The sequence below is a fragment of the Pantherophis guttatus genome, chromosome 1, assembly GCF_059756535.1.
Source record: "Pantherophis guttatus breed Tessera chromosome 1, ASM5975653v1, whole genome shotgun sequence".
NCBI classification, from domain to species: Eukaryota; Metazoa; Chordata; class Lepidosauria; order Squamata; family Colubridae; genus Pantherophis; species Pantherophis guttatus.
In genome coordinates, this window is record NC_142063.1 from 324,458,160 (window position 1) to 324,483,411 (window position 25,252).

The window sequence follows — 25,252 nt, forward strand, 5'->3', positions numbered from 1 at the left end:
TGTTAGCACAGCTGTCACCCGGGGAGGCTGGGAAAGCAGAGTTCCCTGCAGTTCCTGGGTAATGGAACAGAATGTAACGTAACGTAACGTAACGTAACGTAACGTAACGTAACGTAACGTAACGTAATGTAACGTAACGTAACGTAACATATCAGAACAGAACAGAACAGAACAGAACAGAATAGAATAGAATAGAATAGAATAGAATAGAATAGAATAGAATATGTCTATTGTCACTTTAAATGACAATAATCTTTGTCAATAATCCATTAATCAGCATACATTAAAACAAAATTTCATTGTGTTCAGCTCTCAAAAGATAACCATTATGCATATACCACACACACATATACGACACAGAGAAACATCACAGGAATTCAAATGTATACCATGGGGGGGGGGGGAAAGAATCCTGCGAATTTACAAGACGGATGGCAAAAGGAACAAAGCCGTTATAGAATCTAGCAGTCCTGCTTTAGATACTTCGAAACCTCGTCCCAGAGGGGAGCAACAGAAACAGGCTGTGAAGTGAGCGTGTGGGGTCTCTAACAATGCTTTGAGCTCTAAGCACATAAGTGCTTATAAGCAATATCCTGAATAATGAGAAGTGAGCTTGCTATGATTTTCTTAGCTGTCCTTACTGCTCTCTGTATGATCCTTCTATCTGAGGCACTGCTGCCACCAAACCAAACAGTAAGGCGGTTTGTTAAAATGCTCTCAATCATGCCTCGGTAAAAAGTGGCCAGGATAGAAGGAGAAAGATGTGTTCTACTCATCCGATGCAGTAAATGCAAAAACTGGTTTGCACGCTTCACTTGATGTGGGGAGACCAAGTCGGATTATTAGTTATCTGCACCCGCACATACTTAATGCTATTGACACAGCTGAAGCCTTGATACAAAATGGAGAATGACTATGCCGGCTCTTTCTAAAATCAGCAATGATCTCCTTTGTTTTATTAACATTCAGAACCAGGTTAAAAATTGGTTAATTCTCTGAGCATAAGTCCCAGAACAACAAATGTATTCGCATATTGAAGCGGAGCCACCAAGACCAAAACAGCTGTGTGGAAGGCTGCCAACTATTTCTACTTAAACTGAATCATGATAACTTTCATAAAGGAGGCTATTATTGCTAATTTATGACTTCCAATGGGTAAAACTATCAACCCGCTATTTAAAGATACTCTATTTTCTTTGAAATACAAGTGAGTTATTAGATGTAAACCTGATCCTCAACTGTATACAGATAGTCCTCAACTTACAACATTTCATTTAGTGACTGTTCAAAGTTACAACGGAACTGTTGTGGCCCGTACGCAGCCTGTGCAGCTAGTAGCTGATTCAGACAGCGAGGAGGCTGCTGTGGTGCTGCGCCAGCAGCCTGTGCACCTGGCACTCGAGTCGGACAATGAGGAGGCTGGAGAAGATGTGGTGCTTTTTACTTTTAAAAGCATTTTTTCGGCCAAAGAGGTTGTAGAAAAAAATGCTTTTAAACATAATTTTAAAAAAGCCTCTGATGATTGCGCGGCTCAGCTGGGCAATGTGGGGGGCAGGGATTTTTGCTGCTGGTTCTCCGAACCACCCGTCTCCATCGCTACCGGATTGGGCGATCCAATCCGAACCGGGAACATTTCACCCCTAGTTTAAGGCCTGCCACATTTGGATTGCTTTGAATCTAATAATGGTGTTTTAAGTGTTTGTTTCTCTTGTTTCCTTTTGGTGTATTTAGGAAAATTGCTGGCAAAAACTGTACTAAAGGCAAATCTGCCAACAGGGAGAAATGTGAACAAGAATATACAGCATTTTATGTGTCATTTGAGATTTGTACAGAAAAATAGCTCATATGCTTTACATAAACTAAAACCCCTTGTACAGAAAAATGTCATAAATTTGTAAAACATGAAATTGTGTTTCTCATTCTTATAGTTAACAAATTTACTTGTAAAAAATACAACACACATGTGCTGGATTCAGTACAAGTTTGTTTTTAGAAGCAAATGAAACAAATAATTTAGTGTTAGTGTGTGCTGACGTGATGTTATTCTCAAGTTCAAATTTTTATTTCCAATGGAAATGATCTTCCTTCGAACACATTAACTGTTTTATAGAGAATGTATGACTATGCTTTGAAACTAAACCAATTTTCTCTGTTGGGAAACAGGATGATTGACCCTAGCGCTCCTTGTGAAAGAATTTATTCATTGGAGGGGGAGGAAAAAAACCTTTCATCAAGAGATACAGAACTTTCTTCTCCAATATTTCAGGAAAGTGTGCAAGTGAATAGTGGCAATCACCTACCCAGAACCTTTGGGTTTGGTGCAGTGGTGAAATCAAATTTTTTTTTACTACCGGTTCTGTGGGCGTGGCTTGGTGGGCGTGACATTGGAAGGATACTGCAAAATCTCCATTCCCACCCCATTCCAGGGGAAGGATACTGCAAAATCTCCATTCCCACCCCACTCTGGAACCAGCCAGAGGTGTTATTTGCCAGTTCGCTGAACTGCTCAAAATTTCCAATAAGGGTCCTCCAGAACCTGTCAGAACTTGTTGGATTTTGCCCCTGGTTTGGTGACAAAAAGATCTTCTTTGAGTTGAGCTTAACTCCAGGTGACTTCATGAACTGCCAGCCCTTTGAGGCGGTCCAGACAAGAAGCTAAAACCATTAGTACTAACACTACCTTTATGGAAGGTTACAGTATTTTGCAAGTCTGAAAGTCTTCCCGCTCCACCTTTGCTGTCTAGAGAACTAGGGAGGGTCCCTTCTGAGACACTTCCCATACTTCATTTCTTCTGTGGAGTAAGATATCTTTTGCCTGATTGCTGTCTAGTCTGCAGCTCTTCCTCCTGTTTCTCAAGGTTCTTCTCAGAGCTCATCGGATGAACATACCTATGAACACATGAAGACATGATTTGTTGAACAAAATGTAGTAACCTAAATAAATCACTAAATTATAAAACATAATTAAGCAACCGCAATAGCTAGATTCACATAACTGATTAAGCAAAATCAAATAGACCACATTATTCCTTGGCCTGATATATGAACACGTCACTGTTTTCTTTCTACATAAAAAGCTTTCTGACTTTTGCAAATTTCACTCAGTCCCTTCCTTAAATGAGTAATGACCAAAATGTAATTTGTCATCTGTCATTAATAAATGATATGAATAATTAAAAATGTCAGGATTTCTCATTTATAGGAACTTGAAATGTTCTTTCAAATAATGTCAATGCTGAAATGATATCAAACAGATTAAACCCCCAAGGAGCACTGAACATTTGCCAGAGTAGGTCTTTCCTTTTCAGAAGATGTTTTGGATTCCCCTTGGCAAATATTCCAGCAGGGAAAGGATACATCAAAGGTTAATAATAATAATTTGGGCAAAAAATTTTGAGTATAATATTGAATTAGAATATTGGGAAAAATTATGGGAAACAAATTATAAGATGACGTTGTTGGCCACCTATAAAGAAAATATTTACAAAATGTTTTATAGGTGGCATTTACCCTTGGCAAGATTGGCCAAGATATCCCAAAAAAATTCACCAAATTGTTGAAAATGCAACCATCAACACAGGACATATTTCCACATGTGGTGGATATGCCCCAAAGCAAAGGCATACTGGTTAAAAATTAAAAAATGGCTAGAAGAAATGACGGGAAAAAATTACTATGAAACCCAAACTATTTTTGTTGGGACTTAGAAAAGAAAAGATTAGAAAAGAAATTTATTACCTCATACTTCACATAATTACGGCTGCCAGAATTTCATTTGCACAAAATTGGAAACAAAGATTTGCTCCATCAAATAAGATGATTATAAAGAAGGTGCTAGAATGTGCAGAAGCAGATAAATTAACAATGGAACTAAAAGACCGAGAGGAAACGGTTTATTACAAAACATGGAATAGATGGTATATCTGGTTGGAGAAAGAATCTAAAATCAATGTATAAATGTATAAATGTAAGAGAAGATATTATAGAGGAATGAAACAGTTCATGTGTAATAGATAGGTATATATTGTAGTGAATATAGGAATTAATAAGTAATGTATAAAATGTATGTGTATATAGTTGGTCAAAAGATAAAACAGATATTACCAAAGATGCCGGTATCAGAAAGCTGTAAAAATGTAACAAAGATGTAAATGCTGAATAAAAATTATTTAAAAAAAACAAAAACAAAGGTTAATAATAATATGTTTGCAATATGAAAGACACAGAATACTTCTCTCCCTAGCTGATAAAAAGAAAAGGGGAGTAGCATTGTACATCAAGAAGGAAATAAAAGCCGAACTAAAATATGCAGACCCGAAGGGAAGGGTATTAATGGTGGAAGTTAAAAGAGGCAACTGTCCAATCTTATTAACAGCAATTTATGCCCCGAATGAAAACCTAGGAGACTTTTATAAAAAATTAGGAGAGAGATTAAGCATGATGGATAAGAGCAAGATTTGCATAATTGGCGATTTTAATGGGGTAACAGATTCAAATAGAGATTATAAGGGGACCAAAGGTAAAAAGAAAAAGAGGAAAAATTTACCAAAACCATTCTTTGATATGGTAGAAGAATTCAATCTAGTGGATATTTGGCGGGTTCTGCACCCATATCAGAGGCAATATACATATTATTCTAATCCTAAGAAATCTTGGTCTAGGATTGATATGATGTGGATAAGCAGAGATATAGGGTTAGATATTAAGTCAACAGAAATCATGCCCAACATTTGGGCAGACCATAATCCATTAGAGGTTAAATGGGAATGTACGCACAAGAGAAGAAATACAAGATGGAGATTAAATAATCAATTTCTAAAGGACAAGCAAAATGTTGAGAAAGTAAAAAAAGAATTAAATTTATTTTTTGAAGTAAATGAAAAGGAGGCAACATCTCGAAGTATCATATGGGATACAATGAAAGTGTACGTAAGAGGACTAGCAATATCGTATAGTGCACACAGGAATAAGGAAAGAAGAGAGAGGCAGAAGGCACTGATAGAAGAATTAGGGAAAGCCGAGAGGCTTTCAGATAGTAAGGATGTCAAAGAAAATTGGATGGTTATACGGCACAAATTAAACGTAATAGACCAAGAGGAATTGGCGTACAAAATGAAACGAACCAAACAATATTATTTTGAAAATGCAAACAAACCGGGCAGGTGGCTGTCCTATAGGTTAAAAAAAGAAAAAGAGAAAGGCATAATTCATCAATTGGAAGACCCGGAAGGCCACCTCAACAATAAACAGGAAGATAAATTGGAGATTGCCCGAGAGTATTATGCGGCTCTGTATGCGGAAGAACAAATTCCTAATGAAAAGGTGGTCCAATACTTGTCAAAAGAAAGTCTTCCAAAAATCGGGGAAGAGGATAAAGAAATACTTAATAAAGAAATAACAATGACAGAATTAAGAATGGTAATATCAAAACTTAAAAAGAATAAATCCCCAGGCCCAGATGGACTTCCAGGGGAATTTTATAAAAATTCGGATTTGGGAGAAATTTTGTTACCAAAGTTGTTAGAAATTTATAATGAGGCCCTAACAGAATCCAAAATTCCAGAATCATGGAGAGAGGCGTATATTACTCTCCTCCAAAAAGAAGGAGAAGACCCAAAATTAATTAAAAATTACAGACCGATATCCCTCCTGAATACGGACTACAAAATCTATATGGGTATTTTAGCAGGAAGGCTAAAAATAATTTTGAATAAATTAATACACAGTGACCAAAATGGATTCCTCCCTGGGAGGCAAATCAGGAATAATACAAGGATGATAATAGACATATTGGAATACTATGAGGAACACCCGAACAAAGAAATGGCATTGGTCTTTGTCGACGCCCAAAAGGCATTTGACAATCTTAATTGGCAATTTATGAAACAACAAATTATCCAAATGGAATTCGGATCAAATTTTGTCAATACGATATCCACAATCTATCAAAAACAAAAGGCTAATATATTACTGAATGGAGAACTAACTAAGGCTTTTCAAATTAGAAAAGGGGTCCGACAAGGGTGCCCTCTATCCCCACTTCTATTTATCTTAGCACTAGAAGTATTCTTGAGAAAGATTAGGAACAATAATGAAATAAAGGGTCTGACAATCAGAAAAGAGATATATAAGACACAGGCATTTGCAGATGATGTGGTATTAATCATGGAAGAACCATTAGAATCAGGCACTAAAATTCTGGAAGAATTGGGCAATTACGGGGAGGTAGCAGGCTTTAAATTAAATAAATCCAAAACTAAATTATTAACAAAAAATATGACGGAGGCAAGGAAAAAAGTACTGGAAGAAACAATGGAGATCCAAATCGCCAAGAAGGTAAAATACCTGGGGGTCTGGATTTCATCAAGGTGCTCGGCCCTCAGAGAGGATAATTATTTACCATTGATTAGAAATATTAAACAGGATCTGGAAAAGTGGGGAAGACTACAGATATCATTATTAGGCAGAATCGCGGCAATAAAAATGAGCATATTACCCAAGTTATTGTATCTATTCCGAACGGTCCCTGTTAAATTAGATAAAAAATTCTTTCTGGAGCTCAATAGCATCATCAGGAAATTTATTTGGGAGGGAAAGAAACCAAGGATAGCGATTAGGAATTTACAGGACAAGAAGGAAAGAGGGGGTTTCGGATTACCTAAATGGGAGTTATATCAAAAAGCTGCAAACCTAGTATGGCTGAAAGAATGGGCAACCCTAAGAAATAAAAGACTGTTAACTCTAGAAGGGTATGATCTCCAGAAGGGGTGGCATGCATATCTCTGGGATACTGGGAAGAAGATAAAAACTTACTTCCATAGACATAAAATAAGGGAGATCTTGATACAAATATGGGGAGAGATGAGACAGAAGCACTATAGGAAAATTCCGAGATGGCTTTCCACCATGGAGGCTATAATATATCCAAATGTATTAGAAATGGGTAAAACGTTCAGATACAATGAATTATTAGATGGGGGAGGGAACCTTAAAACAAGGGAAGAATTGATGGAACAAGGTATTTCTATAGACTGGTGGCCATATAACCAAATTAAATCCAGATATAAAAAAGATAAGGAGGAATTCGGCATTGAAATGAGCATAAATGGATTTGATAAGATATGGATGGGTACGGACGACAAAATTTTAGCTAAATTATATAATTATTTATTGGAGTATGATATGGCAGAGGAAGTAGTTAAAGAACCGATGTTAGCATGGGCCAAAAATATAGGACAGAATATAAATTTGAACGAATGGGATTCAATATGGAATAACAACCTTAAAATGACAAAGGCGACGGCTTATAAGGAAAACCAATACAAGCTGTTTTATAGATGGCATATGGCCCCAGCCAGGATAGCGAAGATCTACCCCAATTCGAGCCCTAAATGTTGGAAATGTGACCATCAGCAGGGTACTTTTTATCATTGCTGGTGGACATGTAATCAGGCACAAAAATTCTGGAGGATGATATGGGTATGGATTAGAGAAATAATAAAAGAAAATTTTGATTTTGACCCAAAAGCTTTTCTCCTGGGAATTTTGAAAACTGAATATGCAAAAAAGAAAAAGTATTTAATTATACATATTCTGACAGCCGCTAGAATTTCCTTTGCCCAGTATTGGAAAGAAAAACAAATACCACCTCAAGAACATGTTATTGGAAAAATATTGGAGTGCGCCGAAATGAACAAATTGACTTCAGAAATTAATGACAGAGAAGATTCAGAATTTTATAGCGTGTGGGACATGTGGTACGAATGGATGGGGGAAAGAAATAAAGAAGGTAATAGAGATTAAATTTTAACTAATTAACAAAATCTATATGAATAGTATTAGATTTAGTCTTAGGGAGTTGAGCACTATTATTTTTAAATGTTTGAAATTAAATCTAGCTCCAAGAAACAATATCAACAAAAGACAAGCAATAATGTATGCAGATGTATATATGTATATAACTGCACCAATGAACCGAAAATGTACCGATTGTATTACTATATGTTATAATAAAATCAAATTCAAAAAAAAAAAAAGAAAAAAAGAAAATGCTCAACTATTTTTTGTTTCTTTTATTTGCAATGTTTCTTTAGAATGTAGAGTTTTATCAGGTGAATGGGACTTCCAGTTCTCCACCCAACTAGTGAAAAGGAGAACATTTGAGGACAAGGAACTTTTGGGTCATAGGGAACATGAATCAGATAGCAAGGAAAACTATCAATTGTTAAGAGTTCAAGAGTTAGTGTTGAAGAGGAAACCCAGAAGCCCAGAAAGGACCTTCTACTTTTCCTATCTTGTCTGAGGAAAGAGCAAGGCAATGAGTCAGGGACTTCTATTCTTGCCCAACTGGGTCAAAAACAGACTTAGAGCCTTAACAAATGTCGAGAAGTGAATGGCACTTATCTCTGCATAAGCAATCTTGGCAAAACAGTTTATAAGGGCAAGTTAGTCATCCTACTGGTGACCTGGCAGCTGAGTTGCCCAGTAGCTTCCTGAACTGCTGCCTGTATACTCAAGATTGATGTTACAGTTCTTTTGCCTTTGGGCAACTTCATTTTCCATGTTTATAAGAACAGGTGAATGGAGGAATTCATGACCTCATGGTGGCCATGTGCATGTATGGCTTTTCCTTCCTTTTGGTGAGGATTGGGTTCAGGCTAACATGCCCCCTTGTCCTGCCTTCCATTTTCTGAAAATGAAGTTATCAGTAAGAGAAGACAAGAAATTATTGATCCACTCACTCTTAGAAGATTTCCACAAAGGTCAAGATATACTAGTATAGGTTTTCAAGACTGGCATCAGTGAAACAGGGATGAGCTTTTGGGTGGATATCAAGATGCCACGATAACTACTGCAATTGCAACCCTCTCTAAAACATTGGTTATTTGATGTGGAAAGTCCTCAACTATATCTTCTGCCTTATTTCTCTCTCCTTTTAACCTTACCGAAATACTTCCAATAGGAGGTCCATGTTCAGATTCCTAGATTTTTGTGTGTGTAAATTTTCTTTCTCTTTGCATGGTGAAATACCCCTTCCCCCTTTTTCTTCAATCTGCTCCTTTGGGGGGGGAACACCTAATATCATTGCATTTCATTGCTGTGTTCCAACCATGAGTATTTTTCCACCAACTTTCATTGATGCTTATCACATATAATTTGTCTCTCTGAATTAACAATTCTAGTTCTTCCTATTTATTTCCCATACTCTGTAGGTTGGTGTAGAAACATCTGAAGTTCTGAGTACTGTACCTCCTGTTGACATTCTGTTGTAAAGTCCAATAAAACTCTTGAGTCCCCATCCTGACCTCATGCTTCTTCCTTAAAGTTCTGCTTTCTTGGCCTCAGTTCTTGGCTCCATATGTGGTTCTGGGGTTTTGCCTCCTTTCCCCTTTTGTTATAATACTCTGCTGATGAGATTGGTGAGATTCCTGTCAGCACTGCCTTCCCAGTGTGTGTAAGACATTTCTCTTCTCTTCCCAGTAGTCCTCCATGAATGTATAGTGGGGGTGGTCATAAAATCCAACCTTTTTCGGTGACACCATTTGCATGGCCATGTTTTGACTTGTGGAACTTGGTTGTCTTTTTGCCTTGTGAAGGCAAAATTGGAAGACTTTTCTTTAAACTACCTGTGCTTTCAGTTGCCTCATGTTTTGGTCCAAGATCTCATAGTCTCCAGAGAATGTTACTATGATTTTTCTATGAGTATCATTTATTTCCACATGGCACAAAAGGAAAGGATAATTTGGTAGGTTTGAATAGTCTTGATCACTTCTTCATCATGTTCTACAGTGGGCATGCACTTAGAACCTATACGCCCGGTAGGCAGGACACTTCCTGCAGTGTCATACTGGATTTGCACATAGCGATTTCAGTTCTCTTAACAGAAAAACAATGACCACCATTGTATACCTCTTCTTTCTCCAAGTGTTTCTTGGATTTCCTTGATCCATTGGGACCCAAGTGGTTTCTACAACAATCCATGTCCTTCAGCTGTCAGTCCATCATTCTCTAAAGAGAGAGTCTGGAAATTGGTTCTTCAGTTCCACTGTGATCTCAAATACTGTATCTCATGTATTTGCTCTGCCAATGTTTTTCCCCACTGTTCTTTGTGTGCTGTTTTGATTTTCCAACCTTGTCTGGAGAACATCAGCTTTCCTTATGTAGGAAATTCATGTCGTCTCTGTTGCATTTCAGGATAAAAATTATTTCCTCTTCCCTCTTTTCACTTCCTCCAGTAGAGAAACATGATGATACTTGTAGTTGTAGATTGGATGCTCTTTAGGCAAGAAGGAAAACCTTACAAAGACTCTGATGGTCATTTTGATGCTTTCCCTACCATTCATGTTGTTTGGAAATTTTCCTGCCAACTCTCTAGCCAAGCATCTGGGCTACTATAATATATTTTATAAGGAAGATGATACTGGCAAATATCAGTCAGTGCATCAGATTTGGGTTGTTGCATCAGAATGCAACAACCCAAATACAAGCTGGCAAACTTGTGCTCTGTCATCTCTATCATCTATCTATTTATCACCATAATAGATAGATAGATAATACCAGGCCCAGTAAATTATTTTTTTTCCAAAGTGAAAAAAAAAAAGAAAAAAGAAATAGGTAGCATTGGCATGAAGACAGTGTTGCTATGGAGTTTCCATCAGAGGTTGCTAATAGGTCTATGACTGCTGAATGAATTGGCATTTAACATAAACACTTATACATCAGCCAAGTGTGACCCATGTATCTGTCCTAAATGCATTTTATGAAAGGAAAAGCAATCGATAACGAGGACTTGTGTTGGTCTATTGGATACCTACGAAGGCTCACCTTCAGCAGGAAGATCACTATTGATCTTCCTGCTGTATAGAATATATAGGTGGCGCAGTGGTTAGAGTGCAGCACTGCAGGCTTCAGCTGACTGCTAGCTGCAGTTCGGCAGTTCAAATCTCACTGGCTCAAGGTTAACTCAGCCTTCCACCCTTCCGAGGTCAGTAAAATGAGGACCCAGATTGTTGCGGGCAATATGCTGACTCTGTAAACCCCTTAGAGAGGGCTGTAAAGCACTATGAAGCAATATATAAGTCTAAGTGCTATTCCTATTGCTATTGCTATTGACCCCAGGAGTTTCCTAAAAGACAAGGATGGTATTGTTGAGGAAAAGACAGGTTAGGATGGGTCTAATCCCAGATCACTTACATAACAGATTGTTACAGTAACAAACAATGCCTTTTTTAATATAATTGTTATTGAACTTTATAAAGAGTAGGGATAATAAGTGCCGAAATCAGGAGTTACTAATTACATTTCAAGCCATTCAATAGCAAACTATATACTTCAAGCAGAGGTGGGGAACAATAGCCCCTTTATAACTTGTGGCCTTCATCTCCCAGAATTCCTCAGCCATTGTCCCCAACCCTTGACTTAAAAGAAATGCTAAAGAAGCTACACCAAAAATAAAACAAAAGACAAAAGAAAATGAGAAACAAAGGAAATACTATAATATTAAAAACCAAAAATAGGAAAGAGCTCCTACTATAAGATTTTATACTGTTGAATAATAAATAAATAAATAAATAAATAAATAAATAAATAAATAAATAAATAAATAAGGTAAAGTTTTCCCCTACCCAGTTGTATTGGACTTTAGGGGCAGTGCTCATCTCCATTTCCTACCCAAGGGAGCCAGCATTGTCTGAAGACACTTCTATGGTCATGTGGCCAGCATGACTATACACTGAGGTCAGTGGTGGGTTCTACTTACCTTTACTACACGCGCTCTTCTGCGCATGCACAGAAGATGATGTCAGGGTCGGTAGGTGGAGCCTCCCGCCGGTTTTACTACCGGTTCTATAGAACCGGTGCGAACCGGGGCAACCCTCCACTGACCGAGGTGTACGGAATATCCTGTTACATGGTACTTGGGTCTTGAACTGCTTGCCAACAAGCCTAATGTCTTAACCTTTAGACATTAAACCTTTAGACCATCGTGCCCCAAAATTGTGTATATACATATATATTACTATAAATCATTTTTTAAGTGACACATCCAACCTAAAACATATTGAATCATATTGACCACAAATCTGTTTCTTGATTTCACCCATTCCCTCTTCTTGCTAATGATGATAATAGATATATGAGCAAAATTTTCCTTCATTGTGACTCAAGGCTTCCACTGATATGCAATATAGAGTTGTCAACACTCATGTGATGTTGTGCTGAACAAACGAATATGACATAGATGTCAGAAATCAAAATGTAAACTTGGGAGCGTCTCATAATCGGATGGTGGAAAGAGGAAGAAGAAGGAGAAGAGGAAGGAGATGAGATGATGTCTTCCTGTTCTGCATCCTGAGCTGACAAGAATTGCCATTTGTGGCTTCTGGGGAAAAATACTCTGAATAGCCACAGGATATTTGCAATATTTGCTTCATTTAAATACTGTAGAATAGAATTCACTGAAAGTAAGCTATTTTTACAAGTTTCCTTACCTTTGGTATGAGTCCCCTTGGTCATCTTTGCTGATGGGAGAAAAGAAATTGGATTTTTTTATTTACTTATATCACTAAACTATAAGTTCCATTATGTAAGAAAACCAACCCCCCCCCCCACACACACACAATAAGCCACCCACGAATCTTCTTTTCCCCCATCAGCAAATATGACCTATATCAAAGGTAAGGAAACCCTTAGAAAATCACTAACTCTCAAGAAGATCATAGTTTTATATGGCGCCGAAGTGCTGAGGTGGCGCAGTGATTAGAGTGCAGTACTTCAGGATACTTCAGCTGACTGCTAGCTGCAGTTCAGCAGTTCAAATCTCACCAGGCTCAAGGTTGACTCAGCCTTCCATCCTTCCGAGGTCAGTGAGGACCCAAATTGTTGGGGGCAATATGCTGACTCTGTAAACCACTTGAGAGGGCTGTAAGTCTAAGTGCTATTGCTATTATAAGGGAAAGATTTTGTGTGGACAGCTTCTAGGGCCAACATAGGAGGTTTGAAGCCTTTGGACACCTTTAAATCTATTGTGGTTCCTGTCAAACCGTGGTAGCTACCTGAGCTGACAGTGGTTTTTCCAAGTATGAATTTCGCAATGTTCTCTTCAGCCAAATTTATTGCGATGAAGACAATAGTTGATACAAGTAAACCGCAGAAGTGCCAGTTTAGTACCAAGGTATTTATGTGTAATTTGGGGCAGGGACTTTCCATCTCTTGTTCTCAACTCCTTGAGGTAAAGCATAGTGTGATAGGTCTCTTCTGTGATAAATGGAGAATCTGCAGACATAAATTATTTATGCAATGTTTATTCAAATTCTTTTCTGTCTATGAATGAAGGCAACTCTTCCAGTTCTAGCCTCAGTGAACTTCATTGCATCATGTTGTTGAATGATTGTGTAAGAAGAAAAGTAACGTTAATCCTTGCACATAGCGAACAATAGCGTCTTTCAAGAAATTTTTGGAAACTGCTTTTGTACTTGAAGCCCCTTTCTTCCCAGGTCTATAACTTCACTACTAGTATGCCAACATAAACAATTTTTATAAGCCACAATAATGTCATATACATCATCATGTAATTCATATAATATAATGTCATAAAGAGAATCGGTTTGGTGGTGGTGCAGTGGTTAGAATGCAGTATTGCAGGCTAATTCTGCTGACTGCCAGCAGTTCGATTCTGACCAGCTCAAGGTACACTCAAGCTTCCATCCTTCCAAGGTCGGTAAAATGGGGACCCAGATTGTTGAGGGAAATATGCTCTGTAAACTGCTTAGAGAGGACTGTAAAGCACTATGAAGTGGTATATAGGCCTAAGTGCTATTGCTAGTGGTGTAGTGGTTAAGATATCAGGCTAGAAATTGGGAGACCATGAGTTCTGGTTCCACCTTATGCACAAAGACAGTTAAGTGACCTTGGGCAAATCACCCTAAGAAGATGGCAGTGGCAAAATACTTCTGAAATCTTGCATAAAAAATTGCAGAGTCTCGTTCAGGCATGTGCCAACAGTTAATACTGACACAAAGGTACATGCGTGCACACACACACACACACACACACACAGAGTGACACAACATATGAAATATTTTGGGTTTCTGAGCTGGGAGAACAATGATAAAGCTAAATAATTAGTCCTAGTCCTTAGGACTATTGTATTACATCATTTGTAATGTACAATGTACAAAAGTTACATTTCTGATTTTTGCATTCCAGTCCACAAATTGATTGTCAGCCTTAATTTAAAAAAAACCCTGTACAGTTTAAGATTTACTTATACAGTAACATCAGTATGACTGCCCATCTACTTGAGAATAAGAAAATATATGGTTATAGAAAAGGATAATGTATTGAAATGGACATGTAATTATGTACATGCTTTGGCCATCTCCCTCCTGGATAGACATTCTCTTTAGAATATTTTAAAAAGATATTGTGGTAAATAGAACTAGCCCCAGTATAATCAATGCTGAAGTAGGTGTCAATAGTTTACACCATTGAACCTCCTTGTTCCTGCTCAGGGATCTTTCAGTTGTGGATCCAGTTCTTCTCCAGAAGCGAGAATGAATGCCAGTTATCTGCCCAAATATGTCTGACTCCCTGAACCCTTTCATCCTATGACATCCCTTTCAGAAATAGTTGAGATCCCACAACACAGAACCGGACTCAAACCACCCAAATGCCTGCTTGATGGTGGTAACAATTTTTTCCTCCTTATATTTCTGTGCAATCCATCTATTGATCATCTGCAATGTAGAGGCCCAGAAATACAGCATATCAGGAGCTCAATAATAGAATGGATCAAATTAGCTGAGTGTCGGGAGAAGACAAATGTTACTTTATTTATTACAAGACAATCTGTGACCCATTGGGTCATCATTTCAGAAATGCTTGCTTACCTAAACAGAGAAACAGAACGACCATGTCTGAACAAAAAGGAGCAACATCTGGCTTCCTGCAGACTTCCCCACTGATTTTCCTTATAGGAAACAGGAGTAACTTCTGACTTCCTGCCGGCTTCCCCGCTGATTTTCCTTGCAGGAAACTGATAGAAATGATGATTATGTGGCTGTGACTGATCATGGCAGCACAGTGACCTGGCAGCACAACAGCACTGGACTGGTCACTGTTTTGCCAAATTTAAACCCACAGGAGTCATGGGTCTCAGATTTTTGGATGCATTCTGTAAGTTAGTCCATTTGAGGTCTATTGAGTCAAAAAGTGTTGCCACACCAATGACACACCATTTTGCCCAATTGAATGTTACAAACAAAGAGACATGAGAGTTTTAATATTATATAAATTATCTATTTATTTAATTTGTATCTCCCTTTTAATCCAGGACTTCAAAGCAACATACATCACATTTCCGCCTTTTGTTATGCTCCATCATAATAATTCTGTGAGATAGATTGCATAGAGAAAGAGTGATTGGATGAAAGTTATGGGCTTGACCATGGTTTGAGGGCTTGACCATGACTGGCTGTTGTTTACCAGTAAAAGTCATGTGAAGAAAAAAGAGGAGAGGGGAGGGAAGGAAAGGGAAGGAAAAATGAGAGAAGGGAAGAAAGAAGGAAAGAAGAGGGGGGAAGGAAGGCTAAGCTACTGAATTTACTGTTAATTTTTAAGGTTTGTCACTATAAACTTTTCCAGAAAAGTGTTTAAATAAATTGAAAAAGTTGTGGATTTTGTCAGCAATTCAGGCCATCCTCAAAAAATGAATCACATTTTATTATAATAAGAACCAGTCAGAATGAATCTCCTGTTTCAGTTGATCAGATGGCTTAGATTAGCTGAGGCTCTCAAGCCAAACATTTTAAAATTAGTGTGTTCAGGGACCTTACCTACCTCTCAGCTGGATCCTTAGCTTAGAATATTGGCCAGGGAAGCTTGCCTGCCCTGATTCATCCAAATCCTGCAGTCATGAAAGATTAATTGAGAAAAAGGGAGAATTCTCTTGTTCAGGACAATATAAATAGAAAAATAGGAGAGGAGCAGCATAACCTCGGGTGAGGTTCAAGGTGCTGGTTATCACCTATAAAGCCCTTCATGGCCTAGGCCTGGGATATCTGTCGGACCCCCTGCAGCCAGTGACAATCCCCAATTGCCTGGTGCGTTCCCACAGACAGGGCCTCCTCAGGATGCTGTCGGCTAGACAGTGTCGGCTGGCAACCCCCAGGGGGAGAGCTTTCTCTGTGGGCGCACCCACCCTCTGGAACCAACTTCCGTTGGAGCTCCGGATGGCCCCTGACCTTCGCTCGTTCCGCCGCAAGTTGAAGACCTGGTTGTTCCATAGCCTGGACTGATGGGGGTTTTTAAATGAATTTTAAACTGTTTTAAATTGGGTTTAAATTTTATATCGTTTTAATAAGGAATTATGCATTTTACCGTTGTGAGCCGCCCTGAGTCCTCGGAGATAGGGCGGCATATAAATTGCATAAAATAAATAAATAACAAAAGGACTTACATCTAGTTTAATAGAAATCAGAATGGGACAACTCACTGCAACCAACTCGCCACGGCCAACTCACCATGGGACAACTTGCTAAGAGACAATTCAACACTTCAATTTAAGTAATATAAAATAATTTTAAAATTATTTTATTTTCTGTCATTCACATTTCATTTTGTCCCTCCTTTTGCATCCTTTTTTTTTTTTAATGATTCTATTCCACCATTCGATATTAATCCTGCGGTAAGTTGTCCCACAGTGACTTGGCTCACAGAAATCATCATAGTTCTATTACTAATGATGATATATGTGCAGTTCCTTTTGGCAACTGTATGGAAATAGATGCACTGTTTTCTTCTAGGATTTTTTTTTTTTTTTTTTGGTACTTCCTAATGTTACAAACCTTTAAAATCTATTTTTTCAAGTGTCTCAACTTTTTTTTTCTATTTTGGAGATAGAATTTAATGAAATGTATAGGGCCGTGATGGCTAACCTTTTTGGCATTGCGTGCCAAAAGCAGGGGGAGCGCGTGGGGTTGTGTGTCATGTGTGCACATGCCCACACTCATAATTCAATGTGCCCCACCCCACGCTCCCCACGCTTTTGGCACACAATGGCACAGTGGGCCCGTTAGTCCCATTTTTCGCTCTCCCCAGGCTCCAGAGGCTTTCTAGAAACCTGTGGAGGGGGGAAACGGCCTTCCCCACCCCACCGGAGGCCCTCCAGAGGCTGGAAACAGCCTGTTTCCTGACTTCCAGTGGGCCCGGAAGGCCCAAAAATCAGCTGGCTGGTGTGCGAATTCCTAAACTGTTTATTAACTAATTGACTTGGGGTTATCACCAAGAAAGTCCTCAAATGAATTTTAAAAGACATCCCAATTGTCAAATTCTCTCTGGATTCATAGTTTATGCCAGGACAGTCTACAATTCTGTTTTAAATATTGTATGTAAACTAGGGATTGGGAGATCATTTTATGTGTGCATCTGTGCATACCTTCAGGTCATTGTTGACAGGTGGTAATGGCCTGGACAAGTCCCAGCAATTTTCTTGGCAGCATTTTCAGGCCCAGTTTTATGAGCCTTCTTTGTGGCAGTCATTAAGCGAATACCATGGTTGTTAAACTAACACCTCCATTGTTAAATAAACCAACAGTTTTCTATGGGCACATTTGCCAAAACCCCGAAGTTATAAAAGAATAGAATAGAATAGAATAGAATAGAATAGAATAGAATAGAATAGAATAGAATAGAATAGAATAGAATAGAATAGAATAGAATAGAATAGAATAGAATAGAATTCTTTATTGGCCAAGTGTGATTGGACACACAAGGAATTTGTCTTGGTGCATATGCTCTCAGTGTACATAAAAACAAAGATACGTTCATCAAGAATCATAAGGTATAATAAAAAACTTTTTAAAGAAAAGAATCATAAGGTATAACACTTAATGATAGTCATAGGGAACAAAATAAGCAATAAAATCATATTAGGAAACAGTCAATATAAATCATAAGGATACCAGCAACAAGGTTACAGTCATACAGTCATAAGTGGGAGGAGATGGGTGATAGGAATGATGAGAAGATTAATAGTAATGCAGACTTAGTAAATAGTTTGACAGTGTTGAGGGAATTATTGTTGAGGGAAGTAAATGTTGGTTGTCATCAAAACTGTTGTAAAGCACAATCATGGGGCCACAGGGACACTGCAAATAGCTATAAATGCAGCCTGGTTACCAAGTAACTGAAGTTCAGACAGTGTGTGTGTGTGTGTGTGTGTGTGTGTGTGTGTGTGTGTGTGTCCCAATCATCAGAACTTCAAATCCAGGTCATAAGTAGCCCTTAGGTAGGTAGTCATAACTTCAAATGGTCACTAAGCAACCAGTTGTAAGTCAAGGACTATCTGTACAAAACCTCTCCATTCCATCTGGAGAAGTTTCTTTTCAAAGATGTCAGGCTCTTCAAGGTGTAGTAGGCTTTTAAAGAGTTGAAACAGCACACAAACACTATGCATAAAGGTAAAGGTAAAGGTTCCCCTTGCACATATGTGCTAGTTGTTTCCGACTCTAGGGGGCGGTGCTCCTCTCCATTTCAAAGCCAAAGAGCCACCGCTGTCCGAAAATGTCTCCGTGGTCATGTGGCCGGCATGACTAAACACCACAGGCACACGGAACGCTGTTACCTTCCCACCAAAGGTGGTCCCTATTTTTCTACTCCCATTTTTTTTACGTGCTTTTGAACTGCTAGGTTGGCAGAAGCTGAGACAAGTAACGGGAGCTCACCCCATTACGTGGCACTAGAGATTCAAACTGCTGAACTGCCGACCTTTCGATCGACAAGCTCAACATCTTAGCCACTGAGCCACCGCGTCCCATATATTATGCATAGAAGACCCAAAGCACACATGCTGTCGAAAGAGAAATTCGCTGAGGAGGGGCTCCAGCACTAGTTTGAAAGTGCGGAAGACGTGGCCTGTGGTCCCAGTGAACAAGACTGGATCCTGTTTTAAAGAGTTAAAATAACTGAAGAAACTTTTGACCCCTTGGAAGTAAGTCAATACCCGACCTCATTTTTCTCCCCAAAGATAAACAGCAGCCAAACTACACCCCCGATATCTTCTGTCTTGCCATGGTCTCCTGTGACTCCGTTTAAATAAACTCCTCAAATTTGTTCCCAAGGGAATTGATGGTATCTACACTGCAGTCTGAAAGGATGGAAGGAAAAACAGCCAAAAACTTTTCTGCTTTTCCCAGATTAAAAGGACAATTAGCAATAATGCTGTGAATGAATGTATTATTTATCTATTTATAATTATTTTATTTCAAAAAAAAGACTTCCTTTGGAAGGAAGTGCTCTTTTTGTACCCCTCTTGAGAAGAGTACAGAACAAGTTCTTAATGAATCTGCAAAGCAACTCTTGCATTCTGGAAAATGAGAAAAGGTTCAAGAAAAGTATATCGAGCCTTCCCATCAATTTTCAATCAGGTGACAACAGAAGAGTTGCCTTAACAGGCAACCTCTGGACAATATTCCATTTAGCAGGCTTCATATGTTTTTCATAATGTTTTGCACAATTCAGTAAAGGATTTCTATGGTCATATCTATCTCTGTCTGAGAACGAATCACATGTAGGATAAGCTTCCCTTTTTCATGGCTCTTAGCCAGACCACAATAGATCACAAAAGAAACAAGAAGGAAGAGACAAAAAGAATTAAAAGAAAAATATCTCTAAACCCAGCAGCTGACTTTCTTTCATTAGTTTAAATGCATGCCTGACTGATTAAGCTTTTTAAGATCCTGCCTGGAATTTCCCAGTAATGTAATAATACTGCTTTCCGGGTGATTTTTTTAAAAGGTGGGGGGAGGGGGGAAGAGTGAGGAGGGGGGCTGCCGGCTTCATGGTAAAGAAAGAGGAAGCAGATACGAAATTCACTTAGTCGCATTTTGGATGAGCAGAAATGGGGAGATTGGGCTGTGACCCCTTTAAAAAAGAAAATATTTTGTGGCCGGTGGGATTTTTTCACACTTCATTTTTGGTTTTTGGTTCCAGCAACTGAGGTTTTGCAGAGGATGCTATTAGCATGATGTCACCTATATGGAAGGATCGGTTTCAATTTTAAAAAAAACATTCAGAGTTTCTGTTTTTAAGTATGCTTAGGCCAACTTATTTGTCTTCAGTTTTCATCTGCACTTCAGCCCCAGACTTCGTAGCTAAAATTAAGGATCTTGGGGAATAGCTGAGAACTGCACCAATTGGTAATAGGTGGGCACCCTGTATTCTTGCCCCAAAGGAAAGAAGATACAGGAAGTCCTTGACTTATGACCACAACTGAACCCAAAATATCTGTTGCTAAGCAAGGTGGTGGTTAAGGGAATTTTGCTCCATTTTATGACCTTTTTGCCACAGTTGTTAAGCCAAACAGTGCAGCTGTTCAGTGAATCATGCTGTTATTAAACAAATCAGGCTTCCCACATTGACTTTGCTGGTCAGAAGCTGGCTGGGAAGGTGATTACAAATGGTGATTCTTCCTGAAGTTGGTAAAACGAGGACCCAGATTGTTGGAGGAAATATACTGACTCTGTAAACCAGGGGTGAAATGCTTCCGGTTCGGACCGGATCGCCCAATCCGGTAGTGACGGCAGCGGGTGGTTCGGAGAACCAGTAGCAAAAATCCCTGCATCCCCCCCATGCCCAGCTGAGCCACGAGATCATCAGAGGCTGGTTTTTTTACTTTTTGATTTGATTTTTTCTACAAAATGCTTTTAAAAGTAAAAAAAAAAACCTCTGATGATCGCGCGGCTCAGCTGGGATTGTCAGAGCCTTCTAAAAGCATTTTTTTCTGCAACCTCTTCAGCCAAAGAGGTTGTAGAAAAAAAAATGCCTTGAAAAGCCTCTGGCGATCCCAGCTGAGTTGCCTGATCATCATAGGTTTCTAAAAGCTTTGATAGTACAGTGGTCTAAGCACCCTGTTATTAACACAGCTGCCTGCAATTTACTGCTGGTTCGAATCTCTCCAAGGCTCAAGGTTGACTCAGCCTTCCATCCTTTCTAAGGTAGGTGAAATGAGGACCCAGTTTGTGGGGGCAATAAGCTGACTTTGTATAAATATACAAAAGTATGAAGGCTATTGCTTAACGCATTGTAAGCCGCCCTGAGTCTCCGGAGAAGGGCGGCATATAAATCAAATTTTTAAAAAAAGCATTTTTTTCTGCAACCTCTTCGGCTGAAGAGGTTGTAGAAAAAATGCTTTTAAAAGTAAAAAAAAAAAAGTTGGCCACACCCACCCATGCACATTACCTCCCCCCCACCAAACCACACCCACAGAACCGGTAGTAACAAATTTTAGATTTCACCCCTGCTGTAAACCGCTCAGAGAGTGCTATAAAGCCCTATGGGGTGGTTTATATGTATAAGATCTATTGCTATTATGTGACTCCCTGGTCAGTGCAACTATCATAAATACTGTACATGCCAGTTACCAAAGCACCTGAATTTTGGTCATGTGACCATGGAGATGCTGCAATGGCCATGTGAAAAATGGTCATAAGTCACTTTTTTCAGTCGTCTTATAACTTTGAATCAGGAGTGGGCTTTTACTACCAGTTCTGTGGGCGTGGCTTTTTGGGTGGGCGTGGTTTGATGGTCATGTGACAAACAGTTCTTTAGGATTTAGCAGAGGTACTGGTCTACCAAGCTTTTAACTGCTTGCAGAGCTGTACCGGTCTACCTATTTGTTTTTGGAGCATTCTAGTCTACTACCACACTGCCTTTTACCACTGATAAGCTGTAGGGCGGCCCTTTGAAGTGCCGCGGCAAGAATTTAAACAGTTTTTTGCCACTCTGCCACCACCGAGAGCATCGGCCAACTTTTTTTAAAAAAAAAAAACTTTTAAAAGCATTTTTTCTACAACCTCTTCGGCTGAAGAGGTTGTAAAAAAAATGCTTTTAAAGCCTCTGACGATCCCAGCTGACTTGCCTGATCGGCAGAGGGTTTCTTTTTTTAAAAAAAGCCTCTGATGATCCCAGCTGAGCCGCGCGATCATCAGAGGCTTTTTTTTTACTTTTAAAAGCATTTTTTCGCCCAAAGAGGTTGTAGAAAAAATGCTTTTAAAAATTAAAAAAAAACCTCTGATGATTGTGTGGCAATCAGCTGGGCAATGGGGGGGGGCAGGGATTTTTGCTACCGGTTCTCCGAACCACCCACTTCCATCGTTACCGGATTGGGCAATCCAGTCCGAACCGGGAGCATTTCACCCCGGTTGGGAGGCTTCTTGGCTTCTCAATTTAAAGCTATGGTGTCTTGTTTTTTTTTTCCTCTTCTTTGTCAAGTGAGCCCTGATTTTTTTCCTTCTAGCCGATCAGCTGGGACTCGGGAGGCAGCGAATAGATTGGGGGTGGGGCCAGGCAGAGGTGGTATTTACCGGTTCTCCGAACTACTCAAAATTTCCAGTACCGGTTTGCAGGAACCGGGGAGAACCGATAGCAACCCACCACTATCTGTAACCATTTGTCCAGGGTGGGAATCGAATGTCCTTCCATTTTTGTGCATACACTAGTCTTGCTGACGTCAACATATATCAAATCAAAGTTCCATTTTTTTTTCTAAGTCTTTTTCCAGTAAACCCAAAAAAAAGTTTCTGGTTTCATCTTTACCTTCATTTTTTTTCTTCCTCCCCTCCTCACTTGTCTTTCCCCTTTTCCTCCTCAGTGTGCCTTACTATTTGCTTTTGTATTTTTGTATTTTATTCTATAGTTCAATAAAATGTTTAAATCCCGGGGGGGGGATCTGACTCTTCCAGAAACAGTTGGGGTTTGTTTCTTTGACCTGCTACAATATTTCCCAATGGTCAAATCCAGATTTCCCTTCCATAAACAGAAGCCTTGATGCTCACCACACTCATAAGGTTCAAACACAGCTATGATGAAAGCGGAAGGGAACTTAAAAATCTCTTCTAGCAGGGGTGAAATCCAGCAGATTCTGACAGGTTCTAGAGAACCGGTAGCAGAAATTTTGAGTAGTTCAGATAACCAGCAAATATCACCTCTGGCTGGCCCCAGAGTGGGATGGGAATAGAGATTTTGCAATATCCTTCACCTGGAGTGGGGTGGAAATGGAGTTTTTACAGTATCCTTCCCCTGCCATGCCCCCCAAGCCACGCCCACCAAGTCACACCATGCCCACCAAGCCACTCCCACAGAACCGGTAGTTAAAAAATTTGAATTTCACCACTGCCTTCTAGGATATTCTAGGGTCCCCCAGGAGCCATTTTAATATAGCAGACATTAGAAAGAAATTTTATTCCCTTTTTATTTATATAATCATGATGTTTTTAATAACCTAGCTGCCAATCCCAACATTGATCAGATTTCCAATGAACTAATCAAAGAGTGCAAAAGCAAATTAACAAATACCTTTTAAATTAAAAAAAAAAGCCCCACTTTTATTTATTTTATATGTAACACAATTGCATGACACATACAATATAAATTGTATTTATATTCAGCTTGTTCTGCCAAGATTTCCTGGTGTCCTCATTGCAAAATTTTTGGCAGTATGTGTGTGTGAGAATGTTTGGGAAACTGGGTTTACTCAACATACCATACTTAATGAGATTACCGGTAGTTAAAAACTCATCAGCTGCTTTTACACAAGCTGATGTTTTGGTTAGTTTAATCTTAGTCAGTTGTTCTGTTTCTGGATGTGTTCAGAGGTGGATTTCAGCAGGTTCCGACCAGTTCTGGATAACCAGTAGCGGAAATTTTGAATAGTTCGGACAACCAGTAGTAAAAATTCTGACTGGCCCCGCCCCCATCTATTCTCTACTCCCAAGTCCCAGCTGATCAGGAGGAAATGGGGATTTTGCAGTAACCTTCCCCTGGATTGGGGAGGGAATGGAGATTTTACAGTATCCTTCCCCTGCCACGGCCAGCAAGCCACACCCACAGAACCAGTAGTAAAAAAAATTGAAACCCACCACTTATTACAGAAGTTGATGGAGTTGGCAGAGATGGTTAAATTGATCGTTTTGATCAAAGAAAAGAATATAAATACTTTTGTTGCTACATGGAGACCGCTTGTGGATTTTGTGCTTGAGGTGGGAAAAAAATGAAACTTTGATTTTGGGTTTTACTGATTAGATTGATTTGTTGTTATAGAAATGGCTAGTTTATATTATCATGGAAAAGTAAAAAGTTGAGGTCCGATGCTAATGCTTTATTCTAATGCAACAGAGAGAGTCAGAAGTCAGTGAAGAGTCAGAATATTTTATGGTGGGCAACAGATGGAACCAGAAACAACGGGATTCTTCTTAGTTATCACTGATGACAACGTAAGAATCTTGTTCACTCCCACTGAACATTTCCAGGTAATGTTTTGGCTAAAAGAAACTCTGACATTACCGTGGAGAAGGCACAACACTTTTACAGTACTATTCTTAAGGAAAGAACACCATCTCCACGTACATCTACAGTTTTGGAGATTAAGGAGAGTGAAGAGAGGCAATTGAAAGAACAGTCTAAGCAGGAATTAGAAAACGTGCAAGGTGCAGAAGGAGGTTTTCTGAGTGAGCCCTTGTTGGATTCTTCTCCAATTTTGGATTTGATTCAGTTGACTGAAGTTAAAGATCAACGTATAACTAGAGCTCAATCCAAGCTATTTAAACAAAAGCAACAACAACAACAGGAAAGACAAGACAAGAAGGCAGTTAAGAGTACCGTACAAGAGAGTGGAGCTATGGGAGGAGCGAGATCGAAGCTCTCGGATGAACTTCAAATATTTTGCTCTGCGCTCCAGAAAGAGGCTGATGACCTTTAAGTGTCTATCTTGGAATGTCAGTGGGTTGAATTCAGCACAGAAAAGGAAGAAATTATTTACATATTTGAAACAATTTAATAATGATATAATATGTTTACAAGAAACGCATATCACAACTCAAGATCAAAAATATTTGATAAACTCAAAACTAGGAGCACATTATATATCTTCAACTTCGCAGAAAAAGAATGGTGTGGTTATTTATGTAAATAAAAAATTAACAGCGAAAGTTATAGAAGCAGATCAAGATGGTAGGTTTGTAGCAATTGAATTGCTCACAGCAAATGGCCAAATTCTTTTGATTGGAATTTATGCTCCCAACCAACAACAGGATTATTTTTATAAGATGTTACATACTAAAATATTGCAATGGGACTACAGATCTATTTTAATTATGGGAGACTGGAATGGAGTAATTGATTCTAAACTAGATAAAAAGAGCTTGGCAAAGTCTAGAATTAGACTACCACAGACTTTTTTTGATATGAAAGAAGATAT